The 23,955-nt window shown below is 45.6% G+C and overlaps 1 protein-coding gene across 1 annotated transcript in view; it reads right to left on the bottom strand.

Annotated features, from left to right (window-relative positions):
- Positions 1-23,955, bottom strand: part of LOC136374683 (phospholipid-transporting ATPase IG-like) — a 76,763-nt gene that overhangs the window by 46,657 nt on the left and 6,151 nt on the right. The window lies entirely within an intron of this gene.

Below are 23,955 nucleotides of genomic sequence, written 5' to 3'. Positions count from 1 at the left end.
GTAGGACAGGTGCTGCCTGTGTCTGCAGTTTGGGAAGACAGGTATCTGCCAGGGAAAGCTGGAGCTTCCCTTGGAATGAAGAATGTAAACCACCACCCCTCCCTTTTTCCAATTATAAATTTGCAGTTAGAGGCTTTTAGGCAAAAGATTTGGGAATAGAAATAGCAGTTCTTTACTAGTATGTATAACAAAGTAAACAAAAACAACAACTACAGCATTAATTACAAAAACAGTACCAAGAACCTTGAGGGATTTGCTTCACAAAAACCCAAGGCAGTTTGGTCTCGGTGCCTTTGTAGGATCCTCAGAGCACCAAGCTGGAAACAGTGGAAAAGTCCTGGGCTGGTAGCTGGGATGGCAGGATGTCCCAGCAGGGCAGGGTGTCCCGGCAGGGCAGGGGGATGCGGAGTCACACTGTAGCAAGAGGAGCAATGCTGACAAAAATGTGACGGTGGGGCAGGGCTGGCCCAGCTCTTGCAGGTTGGCAGAGAAGCTCAGAATTCCAGGGCAAGCAGATGATGGTAGATTTCCCAGGACTGGACCCCTCCAGCGACAGTGAACTCTTCTAGGAGCAAGCAGCAACCCAGCTGTTCTCGCTCCCTGAACGCCGCAAAACAGTGTGCCAAGCTGCATCAAGCTCTGTCCTTTACCTGCCCTAAAACTTGCATTATATCTCTCCCTCTGAGCTTTGGCCACCTCTTTGTTTTGGTTAAGTACTCTTAAGTATCCAACACTTAGTTTCCTTGGTAACTTATGGGGAAAAAATTCTTTAGCGTAAAAAAGGAACAAACCTAACCCTCTCAACACCATGCCAGATTATTTTTCCTTCTTGAAGGAGTATATGTCTTTATCAAGCACTTCAAGTCATTAGGAACATAATTTAGCACCTATACATCTCTTCCTAGTCCTGACCTAGAGACTCCTTCAGCTCTGGGTTTATTCATTGCATGGAGGACAATGGCAACTGAACTCTCCCTTATGCTCACTCTTCTGTCCAAGCCTCAAGCCCATGCAAAATGTCTCACTACCACTGGTACACGTAGATTTAGCACTCAGCTCAAAAAATCCAAAAGGGTCTGCTTCTACTATTTAAAAATCTCAGTGAAAATCACAAACAATCAAGCAGACAGTTTCACATCACAAACTCCTCAAGATGACAAACAGGGTGCTGGGAAACCAGCTGGGTTTGCTGGGGATTTAATTTAAAGCAGAATGAGATGTCACAAGTGAATGTCAGCCTCATGTCATGGGGGCTTGTAACAGCCCTGCTGCTCTGCAGCAGGATGAGCAGAATTGCAGCAGAATAACCTCAGCAGGGAAGCAGGGTTGCTCTGCAAGATGACAGCAGCCCTTGCACAAAGCCCCGAGGACACCTGTGATCAGCAACACGAGGTTCTAGCAGAGACCCAGCCACGCCACAGCCCTTCCAGGCTACCCTCAGGAGGTGACAGCACCCTGCAAACCACAGACAGATCCTCCCGATCCAAAGAAGAGGATGTTAACACACAGTAAACAAAGTATCTGAATGCATCAAAAGTAGCAGAACTCATCTATTTCAATGTAACTCTTCTATTTCAATGTAACTCTTCAACATCGAATTTCCAACATCTTGTGTGGGCGAATCCCTGGATGGCTGGGACAAGGAATTCTGCCAACCTGTATATTCTGGAACACGTGGTTTTATTGCAAGGGTCGTGGGTAAAAGGGCCTTGCCTTCAGCCACCAGCCTCGACTGAAGGGAAGTCCCAAAGAGAGAGGGAGAAAGAACATCAGGGTGAGAGCTAAGAGAGAAGGGAGCGAGAGAGCAAGGTGGCAGGGGGAAGAGAACAAGAGAGAGCAAGAGTAGGGGGAAGAGGAAGAGCAAGAGAGAGAGGTCCTTGTTACAATACATTATATCTCCTTTTGTGTACAATATTCTAATTTACAGTGACGAACCAATACAAGACACAAAATCCTATAGAATCTACATACAGTCTATAAGAACTACTATATTACCATACTGTGTTATATTTTAAACTCTAAAAACTACTCTTTAGACTTCTCTGTTTTGCTACATTGACCTTTGGATCCCTTAGCCAGCAGAAAGGTATTGTTCAATCAAAAGAGATTGTACTTCAGCTAGCTAGACCATTGTTTTCAGCTTATATAGTAACTAAGACTCAATATCCTACAACTCAAAGTAAGCTTTCATTTCTATTTTGCTTATAAGTTTCATATTTTCAGAATCTTTTGCTAAGCAATCATATTTATAAGGCTTCCCTGATTCATCTTCCCCAACATTCTTGTAACTTCTTTTAAAACCTTTCCCAACTTGGGACAAAGTTGAGGCCAGGCAGGTCCATGCAGCACGTTAGAAGCTCTTAGTGGTTGAGGCAGCACTATGAGCTCCATCAGCCTCCAGCTCTGGCCTGCCCAGCACACTCAAGTTTCTCAGTGGACCAGGAAACTATTTTTAAAAACAACAGAATTGTGCAATAGTTTAAAAATCAACATTGCATTCTGTCCAGGTTCCCCTTTTCATATAACAAAGTGTCATTGCCACAAATGCTCACAGCCAAGGGAGAAGACCTGGCTGGCACCAGGAAGCATTTTGTGATGCTGAACTTAAAATTACACAGTGAATTTAAAATGCCCACTAAGAGCAAATGGGGGAAGATGGGTGAGGAGGAAAGAGTGGTGTTAGACCAGGGTAAGATTTCCTTAAGAGTTCAGGCTTTGAATTTTAAAACATGAATAGGGAAGACATTTGTCACAGTCTATGGTTTGAGTGCATTAGCAGGCAGCAGGGCTGCTACAACACCAGCAGATACTCTTCATACTCCACTTAGTCATGCTAATCCTCAACCCTACAGCTTGCTTGCTTTGAAACCCCACCAGAGCAGGTGTCAAAAATGCCAAATCCCTGTCCCGTGTCAGCTGCCCAGCACGGGCTCAGCCTGCTGCAGATGGATGTTTCTGGAGAGCCCTGGATCTGGCTCAGCATCCCCTTGTCCAAAGGACTCATCACAGGCAGCTTGTCAAGGTGCAAACTAACCCCAGCTAGAGAAAAGGTGCTCTGAAGAAAAACATGCTAAGACAGAAGGCCTGGGACTAACTGCTGCTTGAAGAAAGTATCAAAACCAAAAAATTAAGCAGTTAAAACCGGTGGACCTGGAGCAGCAACAACTGAATGGATCCTGTTACACCAGGAGCAGGATCTGCCCAAAGGAAGTGGCAGCACTTCCCTTCCTCTATTTCCCAACCATGTCTGCAGCACCTTTAATTAAAGAAGTGTTTTTACACCATGCCTATACCTGGGGAGGTGTGCTGACCACTCTCGCTACAACCATCCTCACACCTCCAGTGGCTGATGCTCAGAGCAGGAGGATTCTCATGCCCTACACGATGTCCCTGCACCTCCTGACAGAGCCAGAAGCAGCCACCAGCACCCCCAGCAGTGACCACCTCCACCAGCTCCCAATCGTGGGCAGGGCTGGCACACACTCCCAACTAGGGAATGGCACCATCCTTCCAGCCACACCACTGCGGCAGCAGCAAACAGCACCTCATCCAAACTACAAACTAGACCCCAAACAGTTCCCTGATCTATCTGCTGCATTATGGAGGTGCCAGCCATGGTCTCACCAACCTTGTGCCCCAGGAGCAAGAGGCAGAGCCATGCATCCACGCCACAGTAGTACCAGGCACCTGAGACAGATGTCCCCACATCTGGTCCCTGTCATGCCCCTGGTCCAGGCTCTGAAGCCAGGTATGCCTGGTGAGCATCCCTCCAGCACAAAGAGGAAGTGACAGCTTCCCCTGCCTGTGCCACTGGAAGAAGCAGGGTGAGGGTTTGCCACTCACAGACATTGGCACTGAAACCACAAAGTTCTGCTTAAAGCACTCCTGGAAAAGTATACACAAGGATTTCCTGACTATCCACAGAAAGCATGGTGTATGTGAAGCCTCAGAGCAGAGGAGAACCCAAACCCAGGTGTGGTGTGTTGGCTGACCAAGCCACACTGAGTTATCAGCATCAGCCCTCCTAGGAGGGCTTTCATCCCCCAATCCCTTCAGTTATTTATCTGCAGCATCACCTACACAGATGAGTGTAATGCCATAGTAACAGTGACACTATAACTCCACGGTGCATCCCAGCCCTCCCTCTATGGTCTAAACAAGCTCCCACCACTCATGGCATTTCATTTCCCATTCCCTCAACCACCCCACAGTGTCACACCTTCCCACAGCCACATCAGAAGCTGGAAGGCTTCACACATCTCTCTCTTCTGCACCCCTCAGAAAGTGAGCGCACACCAGACGCCTGCAGCGGGAGGTGTTGGCTGAGCTCAGCAATTAAAAGCTCTCACTTTGACAAGCCCAGCCCGGGCCCCCGCCAGGTCATTAATAGATTGCTACATCTTAATAACGGCTCTCAAAGGAGACTTAGAGACAGATTTAGGGAATAACTACCAGGGTTTGGGGAAAATTATAAAATATGCAGATTGCAGATTAGCAGGGAGAGGATTTAGACAACATTTTCCGACTGCCTTTCATGAAAAATTTTGATTCTGATGGAAAAAAAAAAAAAAAAAAAAAAAAAAAAAAAAAAAAAAAAAAAAAAAAAAAAAAAAAAAAAAAAAAAAAAAGCTTGGATGCAATTCCAGCAGCTGCCTCATTGCCTGGTGGGGTTCTACACAGTCCACAGTGCTGAAGTGAGCTGGTGCAGGCAAAAGCCAGAGTTTCTCCTGCTGTTTAGAGCCAAGCCTGCCAAAAGGATTATTCAAGAAAATAAACAACTGCATTCCCCTCATAGCCACTTTCTCACCTCCCTGGGCTGGAGGCATGGTGTTTGTGTGAGCACTGGAAGAATCAGAGCTATCTGCAGGGATTAGCAGGGTCATACTGGGCACGGTGTGGGGACAGTGCCAGGGAAGTCACACTGCATTCTCCCACTGACCCTGGAGGATCTGGGGATGCCAGTAGGTGACCACAGACCCATCTGCTGTACCCTGTCCCTGCAACCCAGAAGAGCTCCCAGCAGCTGGGAGACATATAGCAGCAGCACCAGGGGGACACTGCAGACACCATGAACTGAGAGGAAGGAGGAATTTTTGAGCAGAGCCACTATCCTGTCTGCATCACCTGAGGACTGACCCCAAAAATGTCTCTCCTGCAGTGTTTTAAGCTTCAGTTCAGAGATCCTGTTCCACTCCCCCAGTGCCTGACCAAGCCCATCAGCAAGTCAATCTTTCAGCAGGGCATCCAACCAGATTTTTCCTGAAGGAGCCCAGCTGGAAGACAACAGCCAGAGTCAGACACAAATCATAAGAGATAAAGATGAGGCAAGTGAGGCTGTTCTGCCAGGAGCATTCCTCAAGCTGGCAACTGGCTGCCCGTCCTGGCTTTGCCCATGCTTGGCAGGGAAAAGGGCTGCCGCTACAGCACCACCCTTCTTGTGCCAGGGAGAAACTCACACATTAATGTGTTCTGGCAAATGCTTTGATGTAACTAAACCTTCCCATACTTGTGCCTTTTATAAAGCCCATGTACTGCCAGAAGCAGCAGTTCTGAAATCACGGCATCAGATTAGGGGGGATAATGGCTATTTTCTTACATTGCCCAACCTTAAAAAGCCCAACTACGTGCCCGTGGAAGGTCACCTGAGGCTTGGTATTTCACTATAAATTTTTCTTTGAGGAGATAAGAACGGATATGATTTGTAGGCATCAGGCCAGGAGTAAAAATGCCCAAGGATACAATTAATAACCCAATATATTGATGACTTGAAGCTGTTGGAGCATGTCCTGGGTTGTAGTTTAGGATGTATTCTATCACCATCTTCAGTTAATGGCCCATCAACGCCTTGTGCATGACTCATAGATAACTCCCTCTGGGAGTTATCTCTCTTTAATGGGCCGTCAAGGACCTCCTGTATGACTCAGCATCCCATTGTGAGATGCTCTGCCCACGGGGAGGAGCCAAGTATTGTCACCTGGATATAAGCTGGGATTTGGGACTGTAGAAGCAGCCCTCACCCACTGGATTCCCAGAGGACTGGAGCTACCAGACCTTTCTACAAGATCACTGCTTCAGGAAGACCACCTCGTCTAGACTGCTTCCATCACCCTGATCAGGTTGTATTCTGATTCTGTCAGTGGTATTATTTTTTTGTATTGTTGCATTTATTTTATTTTATTCTATTTTTCCTTTTCTTCTCATTAAATTGTATTTCTGACTTAGAGTCTCTCACTTGGTTTGTCTTCAAACCACAACAGAGCATTACATAGAGATGGCAGAATTACATTTGCAGCCCACAGCAGTCCACAAATTCTCTGCTTGAGTTTGGGCAACTGTCCCTTCATGCTTCTTTCCCCTTCTCCATCTGTGCCCTTCTCCATCTGTGCCCTTCTCCCACAGAAATGTCCCTCCCCAGCACAACCGCTCTTGCCTGCAGTGGAGAGAGGCTCCTCTTCAACATCCCTCCCCACTTTCTGAGAATCCAACACATCACCATGCACAGCACCCAGATAAAACTGGATAAAAGTTGCAAATCTGGGTAAAAATTAGCAAGCCTGGGTAAAAATTAATGGAGTTAGACTGAGTTCAACAGGAGAGGCGAACCTATGTTCTACAGTCATCGCTGACAAGGAGCTACTTCAAGAGGACTATTTCTATGGCAGCTGCAGAGTGTTTAATTATATACCCCATATGAAAAGCAAGTGTCTGTGCTACCTTCTGGCCATGTTTCCAGAAAAAAAACAGCAGCAGAAGAAAAACTAAAAAACCACCACCATTTTATTTACTATAGCTCCAGAAAGTACCAAAATCAGAACTAACTAGTAAAAAACCCTCTCCTTTCATGTTTGCTGAAGATAACTTTAAGCCACAAAGTAAACACAAATAACTCATAGAAAACAGATCTAATAAAAACCAGATGCATTAAAAAAATCATCTACTAAACCCAGAGATTATACAGTACAAGTACAAAGCTCAAACATTTGAATGAAATCACAGCTTATATTAAATATATGCAAAAGAAAAGATTAAATCACATTACTTGGCTTCGATCTCATGAATAGTTTAAAGTCTAATTGCTCCTGTATTGTTCCATTTATCCTAAATATAGTAGAGAATGTGACCTGATTTACAAAAAAAGCTTGCAAAAATAACAGCACCTCCCAAAACAGCCTGTTCTAGCTCCTGTTTCATTTAGCCTCAGAAGAACAAATGAAAACATGTCCACAATTTTAAAAAGCCTCCATAAATTTACCGTAACCTCCTCAAAACATCCATCAGCCTCAGGAAGTTGCTCAGCACATCAATCTCATTGCTGATATACTTGTAATTGAGATTTCCTCTTGCCAATTTTCCTATGACTCTTTGTCCTCAATCATTTCTATGAGGGTACAAGCGATGCTTGGAGAATATCCTTAATAATTCAGCAGCTCACACTGTGCTTACTCACAACAGCCACATATTTAGACAGATCTCCTAATTTAGAGAGAGAACTCCATTGATCAGGATCAACCCCACCACTCTCCCTGTGCCTGCAGGAAAGGGTCAATAACATGCACAGACCTTGGAAAAAACAAACAACCAACACTGTCTGAAATACTGAGAGCTCATAGGTCCAAGAGGAAAGGCTGAAGGCGCACACTGCCCAATCTCATTTCCCACTGGACTGGACTTTGCTGCTCATTCCTAAGCAGGATGGGAAGGCTGGCACCTTGGTAAAACATAAGGTTGAAATTTAAACCAGTATCCCTTCTCCTGTGCTGAGGCTGAAGTTCCCACTGGTATTTCAGCCAGGGACAAAACATGACCACTAAGGAGTGACTGCTGGGTTAAGTCAGCTCCAGCCAAGGTGGGGGGGCAGGGGCAACCATGAGAGCTCCCAGACCTAAAGAAAAGGCAAGAGCAAAAGAGGAGTCATGGGGAAAGGGCCAGTACCTGGGGGATTTTACACCACAGCCAGCACATGATGGGGCTCAACACCCAGACCTCATCCCTGGGGATAATAAAGCAACATATGATGAGCTCTAGCACAGCATCACTGAACCAGATCACACTATTCTTAATGCAAGTGGAAGTGCAGCAAAGCAAGGGGCAACAGCCAGAGCCCATCCCCACATCCCCTCTGTCCCCAAGACCTGCTGCCTCATCATATGGTCTTACAGGGAGATCACCTTCACCAAGTACAGCAAGCTGGGAAACAGCAGAGCCTAACCAGACTGCATTTCCTAGGAAAGCTGACTTAGCCAACAAAGCCACTGATAAAAACAGAGACATGGCTGGGTGGAGAGAACAGGCGAAAAGGCAACTTGAAAGATTTCATAAGGGGGGAGAGAGGAAATACAAGAGGTTTTTTTCCCTAGGTAATAAATTTAAAGGAGGGCCCAGCCCTATCCTGGACTTGAGGAGCGCTGTGGACAGGGGTGATAGCTGAAAAGACCTTTTTTGGCAAGGATTTTGTTTTTCCTTCTGGAGGCAGTCTACCCTTAAACCAGGCAGTAGTGCATCTTCCCAGCAAACATTCCACAACAGCCGCATTCACAGCTTCTGTTCAGCAACACTTTGTACAAAGTCAGGTTCACGAGTGATGCAGAAAGACAAACCCAGGCGGGATCAATTGGGGCAGCATTACTTCAGTACTGCTGTTTTGTGCAAAATCTGTTACTTCTGCTCAAAAACAACCACCAACCTTCGGAAGTTTTCAGCATCACAATTCTTTTTTTCCCTGCCCTGTTGGCAGCCAGGGTTATGAAACCATTGCTCATCTTGAAATACAGGCAACAGATCTTTATTTTTGGCAGTCCAAAAGAAAAGTTCGAGCAGCATGCCGCCAGCATATAAAATTCAGGCTCATAGGAACACTTCAGGCTCGAGAACAGAAAAAGGACTTTGAATAAGAGCCAAATGTTTTGCAGAGGTCACAAAGCAAATACAACGAGGTCTTCCTGTCTTCATAACTCTTCCTCCCTCCTCTCTCTGTCTCAAGCTGTGCACATATGTCTGTTCATCAGCATCTATTTTAGCAGGGCAGCAAGCTCTCCAGAGCAGTGATTTGGCCTGGCAAAAATTAAAATAAGAGTAAAATGGAAAAAAACTCCCAGTTTGCAATTGTTAGTGCTTGCATCACCTAGCAGAGCTACAATTTGTTGGTTTTCCTGTTGTTTTCTGGTCCTCTGGAAGCCTGAGCTCTTCAGTTATGAAAACAAAAACCCCTAAATGCTAATTATGCATCCAAGCTCAGCCAGACTGTTACTCTAACCTCTGCCACCTACAAATATTTTGCACCTTTTTAAGTTTTCCCAGCATTTCAGAGCCAGGCTTCCAGCCGACTGGCGAGAAGCCCATTTCCCAAAGCAGTTTTTCCTTTTCCCTGGGAAGCAAGCCCACCTGGCTGTACACACTCCAGGGGCAGAGGCTGCAGACTGCCCTGCCAGGGTGTACCTCACCACAGCACCCCAAAAGCCAGGGCCGACAGCCCTGGGGGCTGCCCAGACCCATCCCCCAGATGAAGCTTGCCTCCAGGGAAGCTGTCCTATCTCCCAAACAACAAACAGAAACCATGTGGTAAATGTAATGGATAAATTCGTGTATCAAAGATTTGGTCTATTAAAAAGCTACTCCAGGGCATCTCCGAGATTCCAAGACCTGTGGTGCAAGCTGTGAAACCAAAACATTTGCAACAGAAATGACATGGCCGGACTGGAGATGGCCCATTCATCAAGGATGGGCCTCCACTTCACAGCTGCTCGACATTTGATATCAATCTTGATAGGGGATCCCAAGGATGATCAAATCAGCACCCCAAAGATGAGATCCGGGAAGACTATCAACGTCTTTTCATACTTACAGGAACCTCTGACAAGACCTCGCTTGGAAATAAAGAGATACAAGAATATTTGGACTTTCAATGAACTTAGCCTCAGGGCAAATAAACTGTATAAAAACCGTGCACTGAGACCCAGTGTGTGTGGTTGAGGTTGGATGGTACCATTGTTATTGTCACTCTGCCCACCCAGCATTTGATCGATGTTGTCCAATTTTATTGTGGCTTTTTAATTTGGTTTTGGAAATTTGCTAAATAAACTCTGTTATTTTGAATTGCCTTCTAATAATTTATAACAACCAGGAGGGAGGGGAGGGCAGGTCCAGCCTGCAGGGACTCCCGGAGTCCTGCACCAGCACCCTGGGGTGCCCTCAATCCCCACAATGGGTACCCGAGGTCCCAGCACCTCAACTCCAAAGCCATAAAAGATGTGGTTTTCTAACTCTGCCCCTTGCTGTACTACAGACATGTATCCACAGAAGCAGCAGGAGATAAAATGGAAAAGAGGTAGAAATCACCTACTTCACCCCTTGCTCCACAGCCAAAATCAGGTCCCCATGACCCAGACCGCACTGGGCATATTTTCATCTCTGGGTACTACAATGACCAACAGATTCATCCTTGGGGCTTGCAGGCACAGCCATACCAGGATACTGGATCAGTGAAATCCACCCAGTCAGGAGAGAAATCATCACCATGTGGCCTAGAACTATTTATCTTCAGGAAATCCTTTGGCTCCTGTTCCATCCAGGCTGGGGAAGGCAGCAGAGCAGAGCCTGAGTGAGTCCCACACAAAGCACTGCCCAGCACAGCAGCCAGGAAAGCTGCAAAGACAGGGAAAGGGAACTGAGGTTTCACTGACCCTGGGACCTCAGGCTTGGAGCTTGGGGGTTTCACTGTGGTGTATCCCAGCACCATCAGCTGCAGAGCGAGCCTGTCCTGTGCTGGAGAGCAGGCAAGCATCCCTGGAGATGACTCAGCCATCTCCATCCTATCAGTCTCTTTCCCTAGCCAGGCACCAAGACACAGGCATTCCTGCTCTCACAGTTACTGTGATATATTTTGTGGGATTAATTCGTGTTTTATGGAAAAATGTGATATAAAATAATTTCGCATGAAGGAAATAAAGATGTTCTGGAAACTGCCACCTCTGCCGGGAACAGGGGAAGCAACCCATTTGCAACAGAAAGAAGGGTGGCTCCACAAGGAGATGTGTCTCCTCTGAAGATGGGATTGCCAACAACCCAGTGATCAACACCTGATGAACATCTTATCTACATCAGCCTGGGTGTGCATCCCAATGCCTGGTTCCCTAAATGCAATCAAGTGTCCAGCCCTGCCCGGAAAAACTATTCATCAGACAGCAGACCGGAAGAAAAGAAATATGAATATGCAACAACGACCAGGTGGACAAAAGGATGAGGTAACCTTCTTTCTAGTCGGAAAAACTGTATAAAAACCGGTCTTGCAGAAGCAAACTTTGTGAACAGTGGTATTTGATGCGATAGAGGCTGGATCTAAGATTCACCCAGTACCAATCCCGGGCTCGGTGCTGACCTTTGTTTGTGGCTTTTTCGGATTTTATTGGGCAATATTTCTCAATAAAATTGTTTATTGATGAAATTGGCTGATTACTTATAACAGTTACCAACACAAGCCCCCTCACCCAAGGTTTCCTCTCCCTGCCTGACTGCTTCCCACCCTGCAGTTACTGCAATGGTACATGTCAAGTGGGAAGTCCCACTTCCATCCATTCAACTGCCCTGGGAGAAACCATCCCATGGAAATTATGTGCTCCACAATATTAATTTGGTTGGTACGAGGACAACAGCTCTCTGGGCATCGCAACTAATTTTACTGCACTCCCTCCCGGAGCAAAAAATACAAGAAAAGGTGAACTGTAAGGAAGGAGGAAAACCCAAAAAGAATAAAAACCCTCCACAACTTAGACTGAACAGAAGTGGCATGCAAAACACCACCCAAAGCAAACAGAAAAAAAATTATTAATACTGCATTTCAAGACTGGCTTTGCAGCCTCCCCGAGTGCAGTTTGAGTCCCTACAGATTGCAGCTGCTTGGCTTTGTATGAATGCTGGAGAGGAATTACACAGAAATCATAATAAAAGATGGAAGCGCTGCTCACAAAAGTGGATTTTTTCCCCCTGCATTTAATTTCCTGGTAGTGAGATTTTTTTTTTTTTTCTCCTCTTAAGCCAATTGAGACTCCAGCAAAAGAGCATAGTGTTGCTGCAGTCAAGCAGTATTTAATTTCTATTACTGCTGAAGAGATCTTGGATGACAGTACCAAAGAAGTGCTTCAAATTGTCTGGTCTTGCCTCTTGCACATCTTACTAAGCTTTTCTAGGTTCTTTATGAAATGAATGAAATGTAAGAAATTCCCATTTTTGACACAGTCTGTCATTTGTTAACAAAGTTATGCTGTTTAAAATGTTATGCCAGTTGTAACCTGTCTGTTAAGAAAGTTATGCTGTTTGTACCAAAATTTGTACCCTCAAAACCTTATTCCAAGTTGTATACCCCCTCTAAAACCCTGAGTTCCCTTCCCCTTCCGTCGGGCTAGACTGTCACCATTCCCCGCCGGCTCCTCGAACTGCCGGCCCCGCCTAATAGGAAAATCCAAGGACTTCCATGGTGCACCGCTCCAAACCGAAGTGCAGTTGCCGGCAAGCGGACCCAAAAGCCGCGACCCGGCACAAAATCCAGATAAAAGAGAGACACTACAACACCGAGAAGACCCTCAGCTACCTAGAGACCGAATTCTGCTTCTGCCGCCTCGCCATGACCACAAAGAGACTGGGAAGAAGTGACGCCCCTAGACCACACGAGCCCAGTTGAGTTCCTGGGGATTCCCGCAAGACAGGAACTCCCGACTCTGCTGCAGGGAGAGCAGCAGATTCGCCTGACACCTGATCCTCAGCGGTGACAGGAGCGAGAACAGCGACAGGAGCAGCGACGGCGCAGGCGACCCCTCGAGTTCCCCCTTGAAAGAGTTGACTAATAAAGGCTTTTCAAAGGAGCAGGTCTCCTGGCCCATTTATAACAATTTGGGGACCCGTCCGGGATCTAAGCCACGCCCAGAAGAGGACCTGGACAGGAAGGCGCAGCCCGACCTCGGACCTCCTGGACAGCTGGACATCCCGGACCAGAGGACGACGCTCGCCAGCCTCGTGGGACGCTACTGAGGAGCATCGGTAAGAACAACCGGTGGCAGGAGTGGAGACAAGCGAGTGTGGAGTGAATGAGAGGGGGGCCAGCAGCTCGGACCCCCCCAAGTGATTTTGGACTGCTGAGTACCGCGTTTCCGCACCCCCGTGAGGGGGCCGGCCGGGAAAAGCAGGAAGCGAGTGAACTGAGAGTGACTGAGGCGTCTCCATGGGCATAGGCGCCCCCCTCCGGACGAGCGGAGGAATTTAGAGAGTGAGTGGCACATCAAAGAAGTGGGTGGCAGAAAAGGCTTGGGCCAATTTCAAGCGTGCGAAAGGGCTCGAGCAGTGTGAGGCACGCACCGCACTGGCTGAGGTTATAACCCGGAGTGTCACAGGAGACTAGCGCTGGCTGGGGTAGCGGCTGGAACCCTAAGGGCGGGTTGCCCAGGCTACTTTCAGGGCTTGTGAGTTGGCACTGGCTGGGGTAACTACCGGGGTGTGGGGAGAGAAAGAGAGCACTGGCTGAGGCTACAGCCCAAAGTGTCTGAGTACCGGCTGGGGTAGCAAGGATAGGCTGCTTTCGGGGTGCTTTGGAGACTGGCTGGGGTAGCTGTCGGGGTGCTGGGATAAAAGAGTCTGCATTGGTCAGGGGTATCTTGGGTACGCTTTCCAGGTTCGAGGGTGTCGTATTGTTCGGGGGTACCCAGGGAAGAGGTACACTGTCCAGGTACGGAGAGGTAGAACTGGTCGGGGGTGCCCAGGGAAGAGGCACGCTGTCCGGGTGCAGGGGAGTGGAAGTTAGGGGAGTCCCAAAGTGCGAGGGACTTTTAGGTAGGGTGAGTGAGTACGTCGCATGCTGATGTCCCAATCCTGGCAGTAGGTGGTGGCTGGAACCCTGGGCCCTGGTTGACCGGCCACTTACGGGGATTTGCCTGACGTACAGGGGAGAAAAGGAGTGCTGGCTAAGGGGTAGTAGCTGAGGCCCTAAGGGCGGGTCACCAGGCTACCTGTGGAGCATTCCGAGCACTGGCAGGGGTAGTGCCCAAACCCTAAAAAAAAAAAAAAAGGATCCCTGGGGCTACATACGAGTGTTCAAAGTGTGAGTGAGAGTTAAAATTTGGGTTGCCCGCCTTTAAACTTGTGTGTGTGTAGGGGCATCTTAAAAAAGTTTAATTAAAACAAAGTCAGATAATTTTGCTTTGTGTTGCCCTGAAGTAAAATTTCTGTCAGAGTAGGAACAGTGTAGTTTTTATTTGAGACCCAGTGAAAATGGGGGCGTACATAAGTAGAGTGGAGCCAGTTGAAGAGAAAAGAGAGAAAAAGATAAGAAATATTCCACCAGACAGTCCACTAGGACAAAGGTTAAAACTATGGGAGGTTGATGAGGCCACTAAAAGCTTAGACAGAATCAAGATGATCCATTATTGCATAGAGGCTTGGCCTAACCTAAATTTACCTGCAAAATGGCCATGGTGTGGAATTAGCGACCCCTGGATGTGTTCACAATTAACTCAATACTTGAAATCTCGAGGAGATTCAAGTATTGAACAGATAAGATACTCTATGCTATCTGTTGGCAAAAACAAGTAGTCAAAAATAAAACAACAAAAAAATGTAAGTTACAGCAAGGGAAACAAAGGAATGAAAAGCAGGAGAACCAAGAAGAAGCTAGCCATAATTGGGACCCCTTAAAACATTTGCCTCCTCCTACAGTTTATCCCGAAGTAATCCTCCAACCTCACCTAAAAATCATACCTTCCCAAACTGTAATCCCTGTTCCTTCCCCAGCTTACCCCCCTCCAATTTACAGTAACACCAGGTCAAAAACCAAACTCTTTCCCCTAAGGGAGGTCCCAATGGGTGGGGCAGTTGGAGGAATAGGGTTTGTCAATACACCTTTAACAGTGTCAGAAGTCAGAAGTTTTAAGAAAGAGCTGGGGAATCTAGTTGAAAACCCAGTGAGAATTGCCAACCAGACTGACCAGATTTTGGGCCCAAATATTTATACATGGGGAGAACTAAACTCCATCTTAAATATACTATTCAATCCAGACGAGGTTCGGCTGGTTAGGGCAGCAGGGATGCGCATCTGGGAAACAAAAAACCAAATGGGCCCCCCCCAGTGACCAGAAGTTGCCAATAGCTGACCCAGGGTGGGACCCAAACAGAAGAGAAGGGAGAAGAAATATGGAAGATTATAGAAACCTAATGATAAGAGGTATTAAAGAATCAGTTCCCCGGAGTAGCAACACCAAATTAGCTTTTGACAGGACCCACGAGAAAGATGAAACCCCAGCAGCCTGGCTGAGCAGGCTCAGACGGAATTTCCAGCAATATTCTAATTTGAATCCAGATAGCCCAGAGGGACAGATATTATTAAAATTACAGTTTGTCACAAAATCCTGGCCAGATATCAGAAGAAAACTTGAAAAGATAGAGGACTGGCAAGACCGAGAAATAAATGAATTATTAAAGGAAGCCCTAAAAGTATACCTTAGGAGAGAAGAAGAAAAAGCAAAGGCAAAAACCAGAATTATGGTAGCCGTGGCCAGGGAAAGTGTAAAGGATCTCAGAAAGGATACTAAGAGTGAAGGAAACACAAAATCTTTACCAGGAAAGGTAAGAGAAAAGAACCGACCACCTTGGGGTACTCTTTAAAGACCAGGAGAAACCCGAGCCGGTTATTGTTGTGGAGAAATAGGACACTTTAAGAAACATTGAAAAAAATGTCATTTGATAAGACTGTCATGAGGGAGCAGGAGGCATTAGAAATTATTGAGGGAGGAGGTCAAGAAGGATTGGGGGTGTCATGGGCTCTATGCCTTAGGGGACCCCACGAAACATCAAGAAGGGCCCATAGTAAATTTTGAAGTAGGTCCCCAACATGAAGAGTTTGAATTTTTAGTGGATACTGGTGCAGATAAATCATGTATTAACCGACTTCCAGTTGAAATTGCAATTAGAAGAAAGTCTTGTGAAGTCCTAGGAGCAGAAGGGGAGCCTTTCAGGGCTTCACTTATAGAAAAGATAAAAATTAAATGAAATTCCAAAAGATGTGTCACTAATTCAATATATCTACCCAAAGTAGACAGTAACCTGCTGGGAAGGGACCTGCAAGTTCAGTTAGGAGTAAGGATTCTTCCTAGAGAAGGAAGAATGGTGGTACAAATGATGAGGCGGACTGTTGAAAACTTGGGGGAAGTCAAGCCAGAGGTCTGGGCTGAGGAGGGAAAATATGGATATTTCGATATCCCACCTATAGAAATAAAAATGCAAGAAAAGACACCTCCTATAAGGGTCAGGCAATATCCTATTTCTCTCGAAAAAAAAAAAAAAAAGGACTAACTCCAATTATAACCCATCTACTCACAAAAGGAATATTAGAACCTTGTATGTCACCCCACAACACTCCTATTCTGGCTGTAAAAAAAGCAGAAAATAAGTTTAAAGTAGTACAAAACCTAAGAGAAGTGAACAAAAAGACAATTACCAAGCAGCCGGTAGTACAAAACCCCTACCCGCTCCTGAGCAGGATTCCTAGAGAGCAGTCCTGGTTTACTGTAATAAATCTAAGGGATGCTTTTTGGGCCTGTCCTTTGGCAGAGAGGGGCCGAGATTGGTTTGCTTTTGAGTGGGAGTGCCCTGAAAGTAAGAGAGGGCAGCAACTAAGATGGACTCGTCTTCCTCGGGGGTCCACTGAAAGCCCAAACCTCTTCGGGCAAGCCCTAGAAGAGTTACTGAGACAGTTTATCCCTAAAAATAATGTGCAAATCCTGCAGTATGTAGATGACCTCCTAATGTCGGGGAAAGAGCGAGATGAAGTAAAGGAAACCAGTATTAATCTCCTAAATTTTCTAGGGGAAAAAGGCCTCAAAGTGTCAAAGAAAAAACTGCAGTTTGTAGAATCGTGGGTCACCTGCTTCGGACACCTCATTGGGGAAGGGTATAAGAAATTAAGCCCTGAGAGAATCTCAGGTATGCTCTCAGTCCCAGCTCCAACCACAAAGACAGATACAAGAAAATTATTAAGACTATTTGGTTATTGCAAGCTGTGGGAAAAAAAATATTCCCAAAGTATTAAATTTCTATATGAGAAATTAGTCCAACCTGAACCTGTGAAATGGACAGATAGAGATGAAGAATAGTTGAAAGACCTAAAGACAAAATTGTCTTCAGCCCCTGTCCGGAGTCTCCCAGACCTTAAGAAAAAGTTTGACCTATTCATTAACTCCGAAGGGAGAATAGCTTATGGAGTATTAACCCAAGAATGGGGAGGACACAAAAAGCCTGTCGCATATCTTTTCAAACTTCTGGATCCAGTTGCAAGAGGGTGGTCGGCTTGCCTCCAGGCTGTAGCAGCCACAGCTGTTCTTGTAGAAGAAGCACAAAAGCTGACACTGCAAAGAAAAATCATTGCACACACCTCCCATGATCTCAGGGCAGTGCTGAGCCAAAAAGCTCAACAATGGCTGACTGACTCTAGAATTTTAAAATATGAAGTGATTTTAACCGGCACCAGTGATTTAGAGCTAACTACATCAAAAAGTCTAAATCCTGCCCAGTCCCTCTCAGGGGAACCCACACCAAACTTAGAGCACAATTGCATAGAAATCATAGATTTACAAACAAAAGTAAGGGAAGATCTTGAAGATATACCTCTACCATATGGGAGGGTGCTATTTATTGATAGATAATCTAGGCTGACTGAAGGAAAAAAGATATCAGGCTATGCAATAGTCGAAGGTACAAAAAGAAACATTTTAAAACTTACAAAAAAAGAAAAACTGCCCCCAAACTGGTCTGCCCAGTATTGTGAAGTCTATGCCCTCAAAAGGGGATTAGATTCATTAGAACAAGACCGAGGTGCAATCTACACAAACTTGCAATATGTATTTAAAATAGTACACACATTTGGAAAGATCTGGGAAGAAAGAAGCTACCTAAATTCAAAAGGGAAAGATCTGATACATAAAGAATTCATTAAATTAGTATTAGAATCTCTTATGAAGCCCCAAGAAATAGCAATTGTACATGTCAAGGGATATGAAAAAAAGAGACATATTTGAAAGAAGGGGCAAGCAAGTAGCTGATCAAGCAGCCAAACTAGCAGCTCAAAAGCTGGGAGAACCAATAAAAATTCTTCCCTTGAATAATATACCAGCTGACAAAATTAATAAACCAATGTATGATAAAAATGAATTACAAAAAATAAAAAAGTTAGGTTTACACCAAAAGAAGCAAGGGGAATGGCTGACCCCAGATGGAAAGAAATTCCTAAATAAGGCAATAGCTCGAAAAATTCTGGCAGAAATACACAACTTAACTCACTAGGGCACCCAAGAGTTGTGTGATGATTTTCTGAAGGAACACCTATGTGTTAGAATCTATAACCTGGCTAGAGCAGTTACTGAAAGATACCTAATTTGTCAAAAAGTAAATCAAAAAGTAATAAGAAAGCCCACACCAGGGGGAAGACAAATAGCATTAAAACCCTTTCAAAATATACAAACAGACTTCACAAAAATGCCTCCAGTACAGAGACATAAGCAGCTTTTAGTTATAGTTGATCACTTAACGCATTGGGTGGAAGCCTTCCTTACAAAAAGGGAAACAGCACAAGTGGTAATAAAGATACTACTAGAACACATCATCCCCCGGTATGGACTAGTAAATAACATCGTTTCAGACAGAGGCCCCCACTTTGTAGCACAAGTCCTGCATGATATTGTTAAAGCCTTAGAAATGAAATGGCAGTTACATACACCCTGGCATCCTCAAAGCTCAAGAAGAATTGAAAGAATAAATAAAACCTTCAAAAATGTATTAACTAAATTAATAACAAAAACTGGAATGAATTGGCTAAAATGTTTGCCCCTAGCACTCTTGAAAATCTGAGTTCGACGAAGGTCAGACATAGGGGCTTCACCATACACAACTATCCCGAATAAAAAGACCATTGCCACTTCCCAGTGACTCTGATACCCCAGCAAAGACTCCCTCCAAATAGACCACCATTAGAGACCCAGACACACTTAAAATAACCTTCAAGAGACAACCAAAGCCCAATTAGAAACAAAAAAAAAAAAAAAAAAAAAAAACAAACAAAAAAAAAAAACAAAAAACCCATTGTTCAAAATCTTTCCAAGTTGTTATCAAAAGCTGTCATTTAAAAATGTTCTCTGTAAGTTGTTCTAAGTTATCATGAAGTGTTAAGCTGTTTTAAAAAGTTGTGATAATATCATTACAGATCTCTCATAGGGCACACCACAGAAGGGCTAATCAAAAACTGAAAAAGAAGTGGGAATACACTGAAAGGAACTCCATAAGGCCAGCTAAATACCTTCCCCAACCCAAGAGGCAAGACCAGGTGAGATCGAAACAATGGTTCATACTGGACTCTTGGAAGGACTAAACATAGTCCTATTGAGCAAACACATCCAAAGAGCATGCTCTAAGAGCTATTGTCCCACTTCCCCAACCCAAGAGGCAAGACCAGGTGAGATCGAGACAATGGTTCATACTGGACTCTTGGGAGGACTAATCATAGTCCTATTAATAAACATACACACCATCCCATCTATGACAGAGAGAACCTGCAGTCCCTTATAAGAGTTCACACTCATGTGAATCCCACGTGTTTTGATATAAAATGCTGCAACATTTAAGCAGCGCCTAACTGAAAAGTGCCCTATAAGAGAATAGTTTTACTTTAATTAGAACCTCAAACTGAAGAACTAAATAAAAGATATTCCCATGAATCAAAAACTGCCAATTGATGCGGGCAAAGGCCCGATCAAAGAAATAGAGGGGGGACTGAAATGAATGAAATGTAAGAAATTCCCATTTTTGACACAGTCTGTCATTTGTTAACAAAGTTATGCTGTTTAAAATGTTATGCCTGTTGTAACCTGTCTGTTAAGAAAGTTATGCTGTTTGTACCAAAATTTGTACCCTCAAAACCTTATTCCAAGTTGTATACCCCCTCTAAAACCCTGAGTTCCCTTCTCCTTCCGTCGGGCTAGACTGTCACCATTCCCCGCCGGCTCCTCGAACTGCCGGCCCCGCCTAATAGGAAAATCCAAGGACTTCCATGGTGCACCGCTCCAAAACCAAAGTGCAGTTGCCGGCAAACAGACCCAAAAGCCGGGACCCAGCACAAAATCCAGATAAAAGGGAGACACTACAACACCGAGAAGACCCTCAGCTACCTAGAGACCGAATTCTGCTTCTGCCGCCTCGCCATGACCACAAAGAGACTGGGAAGAAGTGACGCCCCTAGACCACATGAGCCCAGTTGAGTTCCTGGGGATTCCCGCGAGGCCGGAACTCCCGACTCTGCTGCGGGGAGAGCAGCAGATTCGCCTGACACCTGATCCTCAGTGGCGACAGGAGCAAGAACAGCGACAGGAGCAGCGACGGCGCAGGCGACCCCTCGAATTCCCCCTTGAAAGAGCTGACTAATAAAGGATTTTCAAAGGAGCAGGTCTCCTAGCCCATTTATAACACTTTACAGCACAAGAAACAAAGGATCCCGCTGGTTTGCAAATCAGTGCATTTGCCACAATACTGCAAACAAATTACATCGACCAAGTGAGCAATGTCTCTGTTTTCCACTTCAGTCATCTCACGGAATCTTGTTAAGGTATACAGCACACTTAAGACATGCCAGATGAAAAGATTCTTTGAAAACACACAGCAAGAAATTACCAAGGCCTCCATAAGCAAGGCTGGAGTCCTTTCACCTATAGATCCTGAAAATTCAGCTGAAAACAGGAGCAAAAAGCCTGCAGCAAAGCATTACTCAGCAAAGGCCATAATGGAGGAATCTTGTTCAAGATGGGGGGGAAAAAAAAGAAAAGCCTGATTTGAGAGCAAAATACCCAGCTAGAACAGCCTTGCAGGGGCTTACCCCTCCTGTTACAGGAGGAAAACAAAAAGCTCTTTACAAACAACTGGATCATGTACTAAGCTTTCATTACTGAGGGCAGGACAAATGTCTCTGAAGCACTATCAATTAGGCTGGATGGCCAGAGGAGATATGCTTTTAGACTGAATGGGCTTCAGCTGGAATTCCATCCAGAAAAACATGACCGAGGTTTGGGGAAAAAAAACACTAGAGTCAGAAGCATGCAACAGGTGCCCACAGGAGTGGACAAACTGCAAATCACATGCAGAAGGGGCTGCATAAGGAGCTAAACATTTTAGAGAGTATTGGTTCTGGTCAGCATCTGTGGCAGTGAACATCCCTATGAGAGCATGAAAAATGATGGAGGGGAGGAGCAGCAAAACCTAGGACAGCTTCCCTCCCATCAGGGAGCCTCAGCTCCTCTCCCCACCCCACTGTCCCACGTGCAGCTCAGTATCCAAATGCACTTTGCAACCATCAGAGTGGTGCCCTGTGTCAATCACTGCCCAGCAGCTCCCTAGGTTTTGGCCAAGCCTGAGAAAGAGCCCATAAGCAAAAATAAATATATATATTTAATACATCTCTATATATTGCTTATATGCATATTTAATGTGCATATATTGCATGCATGTATATTTAATGCATATATATATATATATATATATATATAAAGTCATTGCAGCCTCTGGGCAAAACAAGCTTTTCCTGACCCAGCAGCCGTGCTGCTGCCAAGCAGGAGTCAGGTGAGGGCAGGAGGCAGAGGAGACCTTTTAAACCAGGTAAGTTTCACTGTTTCCCCAGGCTACAAGTTAGTAAATCAAGCTTTAAACCAGTTTGCCACTCACTGCCATCCCCCGCAGTGCACAGGCAGCAGCAGCAGCATCGCTCTCCTCCCACAGGAGGGTTAAGGCACTCCATGGAACAGCTCCATGCTCAAGTCTTGGAGTCAACTTTATTGCAAAAAAGAAAAATAGTGACTGCCCAGATCAATTGTTAGCCAATCCAGGCAAACCTAGTGAACAAGTCACTGGTGGTGTGTTGGATAATTGAAGGCAGTGCAGCAAACTGCAGTGTGATGGTTACACCCAGAGCAGCAGGGGCTGCAGGTTGGTCGTGAAGCCAGCCTATGGAAAGTGTGCAGGGAGCCTCAGGGGAGCAAAACCACACAAGATTACTGTACAATTATTTCAATAGTAATAACAGAAATGGCTTACAATCATCAGCAATGTGAGTAGCAGTGTCCTAGTTACCTATCTGCAATGGCAGGACACCCCTCTGACCGGCACAGTGTCCCTAATGGCAGAACAGGCTCTGGGCAGAGCCCATTTCACTGTGTCCTTCATGCTGTGCCTACTGCTAACAGCAAAACAGCAGTGTGAGGCTCCTGAGTGACAGCAGGTGATCACCAAACACCCACTGTCCAGCACCCCTAGCTGCTGGGGACCAGCCCTGCCTGCAGCCTGTCTGCATGGTCCCCACAAGTTAGAGAAAGCTGCAAATCCCCCCAGGCAAACAAGGGAAAACACTAAAAAAAAAACCACCACTGAACCTCAATATTGCTTGGTGATTGAAGTAGAAAAAAAAAAATCTTGTCTACTTGCAAGAGGGAGCTGGCAGGGCAGAGCTGCAGATGTGTGCCAGGCTCTCCTGGCTGCCACAGCATCACCTGTGGGGCCCCAAGCCAGGCCTGGACACAGGTGTGCTGGCTGGGGAGAGCACAGGCAGGTGAAGTGCACAACACCCTGTGTATAGCACTGGCAAAACCTGCTTGGGAAAAACCAGTCCATCCTTCCCAGACCTCAGAAAGCACAGAAATATTTCCAAACTGAGCAGCAAGAAGCAGATTCCAGTCTAGATTCAGAGGTAAGGCATTTTCCAATATAACCTTGGGATAGCCTGTCCTGGCACAGGGTGCTAGCTGCTGCCCTCTTCCCTCAGCAGGGGACACATTTGGGCAGAAAGCCACTGGAGTGACCACCCGAGCCATGCAGGAAAGCCTCCCCGCTGCCCTTCGGCCTCAGCTGCCTCCCACACACAATAAATACAGGAAACTCCCCTGAAAAACCCCTGAGCAAACATTTTCAGGAAAAGACAAATGGGTTAATAGCACACTCGCTCACCCCATGTCCAAGCTGCTATGAAAATTTCCCCTTCCCAGGCACCCTGCTCAGTGGCTCCCTTACCCCTGCAATCCCAGCTCCTCTGGCAGGCACATCTTGCCCACAGAGATGTTCCCTCACTTGGCCAGTCCAGCATTTTCTCAGCAAAGATAGTGGGTTTAAATCTCCCAAGGGAACACAATCCCACAATGCAAGGAATTACACATCTGGAGTAAGAGATGCAAGCATGGTGCCATGGGAGGAAGATGCTCATAGAGACCAAACCTGCATTGCTAAAAACATGATCACTGGCAGACAACAACTAATTTGGGTGTGAAGGTTTCATCAGACTTACAGACACTGTGAATACTCTCCAATCAGCTTTGCTTTTAACTAACACTTAAAAAACTAAATCTCTCCACTAGAGACAGCTACAGCCAGAATCAGCAGTTTTAATCAGAAAGGAAACGCATAAACCAGAGGCAAGAGGATGAAAATAAAGGCAAAGCTGAAAAGCTTGTTATTAATAGATGTCCTGTTTGCTTTTACAAATTTTATTATTAAAAGGAAATTGCCATGTCTTCAGCTGCAGCTCAAATCAGCTCAGCTCCGAACCTTTCCCACATAGCCCAATCATCATTACTCTTTGCAAAATACTAACTGGGGACAAAAGTGGTATGGAGGGAAGAAGAAATTACAGCCAAGACTTGCTATTCTCCACAGAAAAGTTTCAGCATGCCACAGGTTTAATTAGAAGCATCACTTATCATTAATGTTTCCAGTCCTCCTGTCTTGGGTTGCAATATGTAACCAATAATGTGTATTCTGTTTTCCAGCTGTTGAAATCAGTTGCAGAGGTGTTTTTCTTTATCTCTTGTATAACCCATTCCTCATAACTCGGGGGGGAGGGGGGGGGGAGGTGGGGAGGAGGGGGCTTGTGCCTCTATTTAACAGGCCAGCTGTTAA

Source organism: Sylvia atricapilla, assembly GCF_009819655.1.
Source record: "Sylvia atricapilla isolate bSylAtr1 chromosome W unlocalized genomic scaffold, bSylAtr1.pri scaffold_60_arrow_ctg1, whole genome shotgun sequence".
NCBI lineage: Eukaryota > Metazoa > Chordata > Aves > Passeriformes > Sylviidae > Sylvia > Sylvia atricapilla.
The sequence above is the reverse complement of the archived record's forward strand: the minus strand, read 5'-3'. Positions and strand labels throughout refer to the sequence as shown.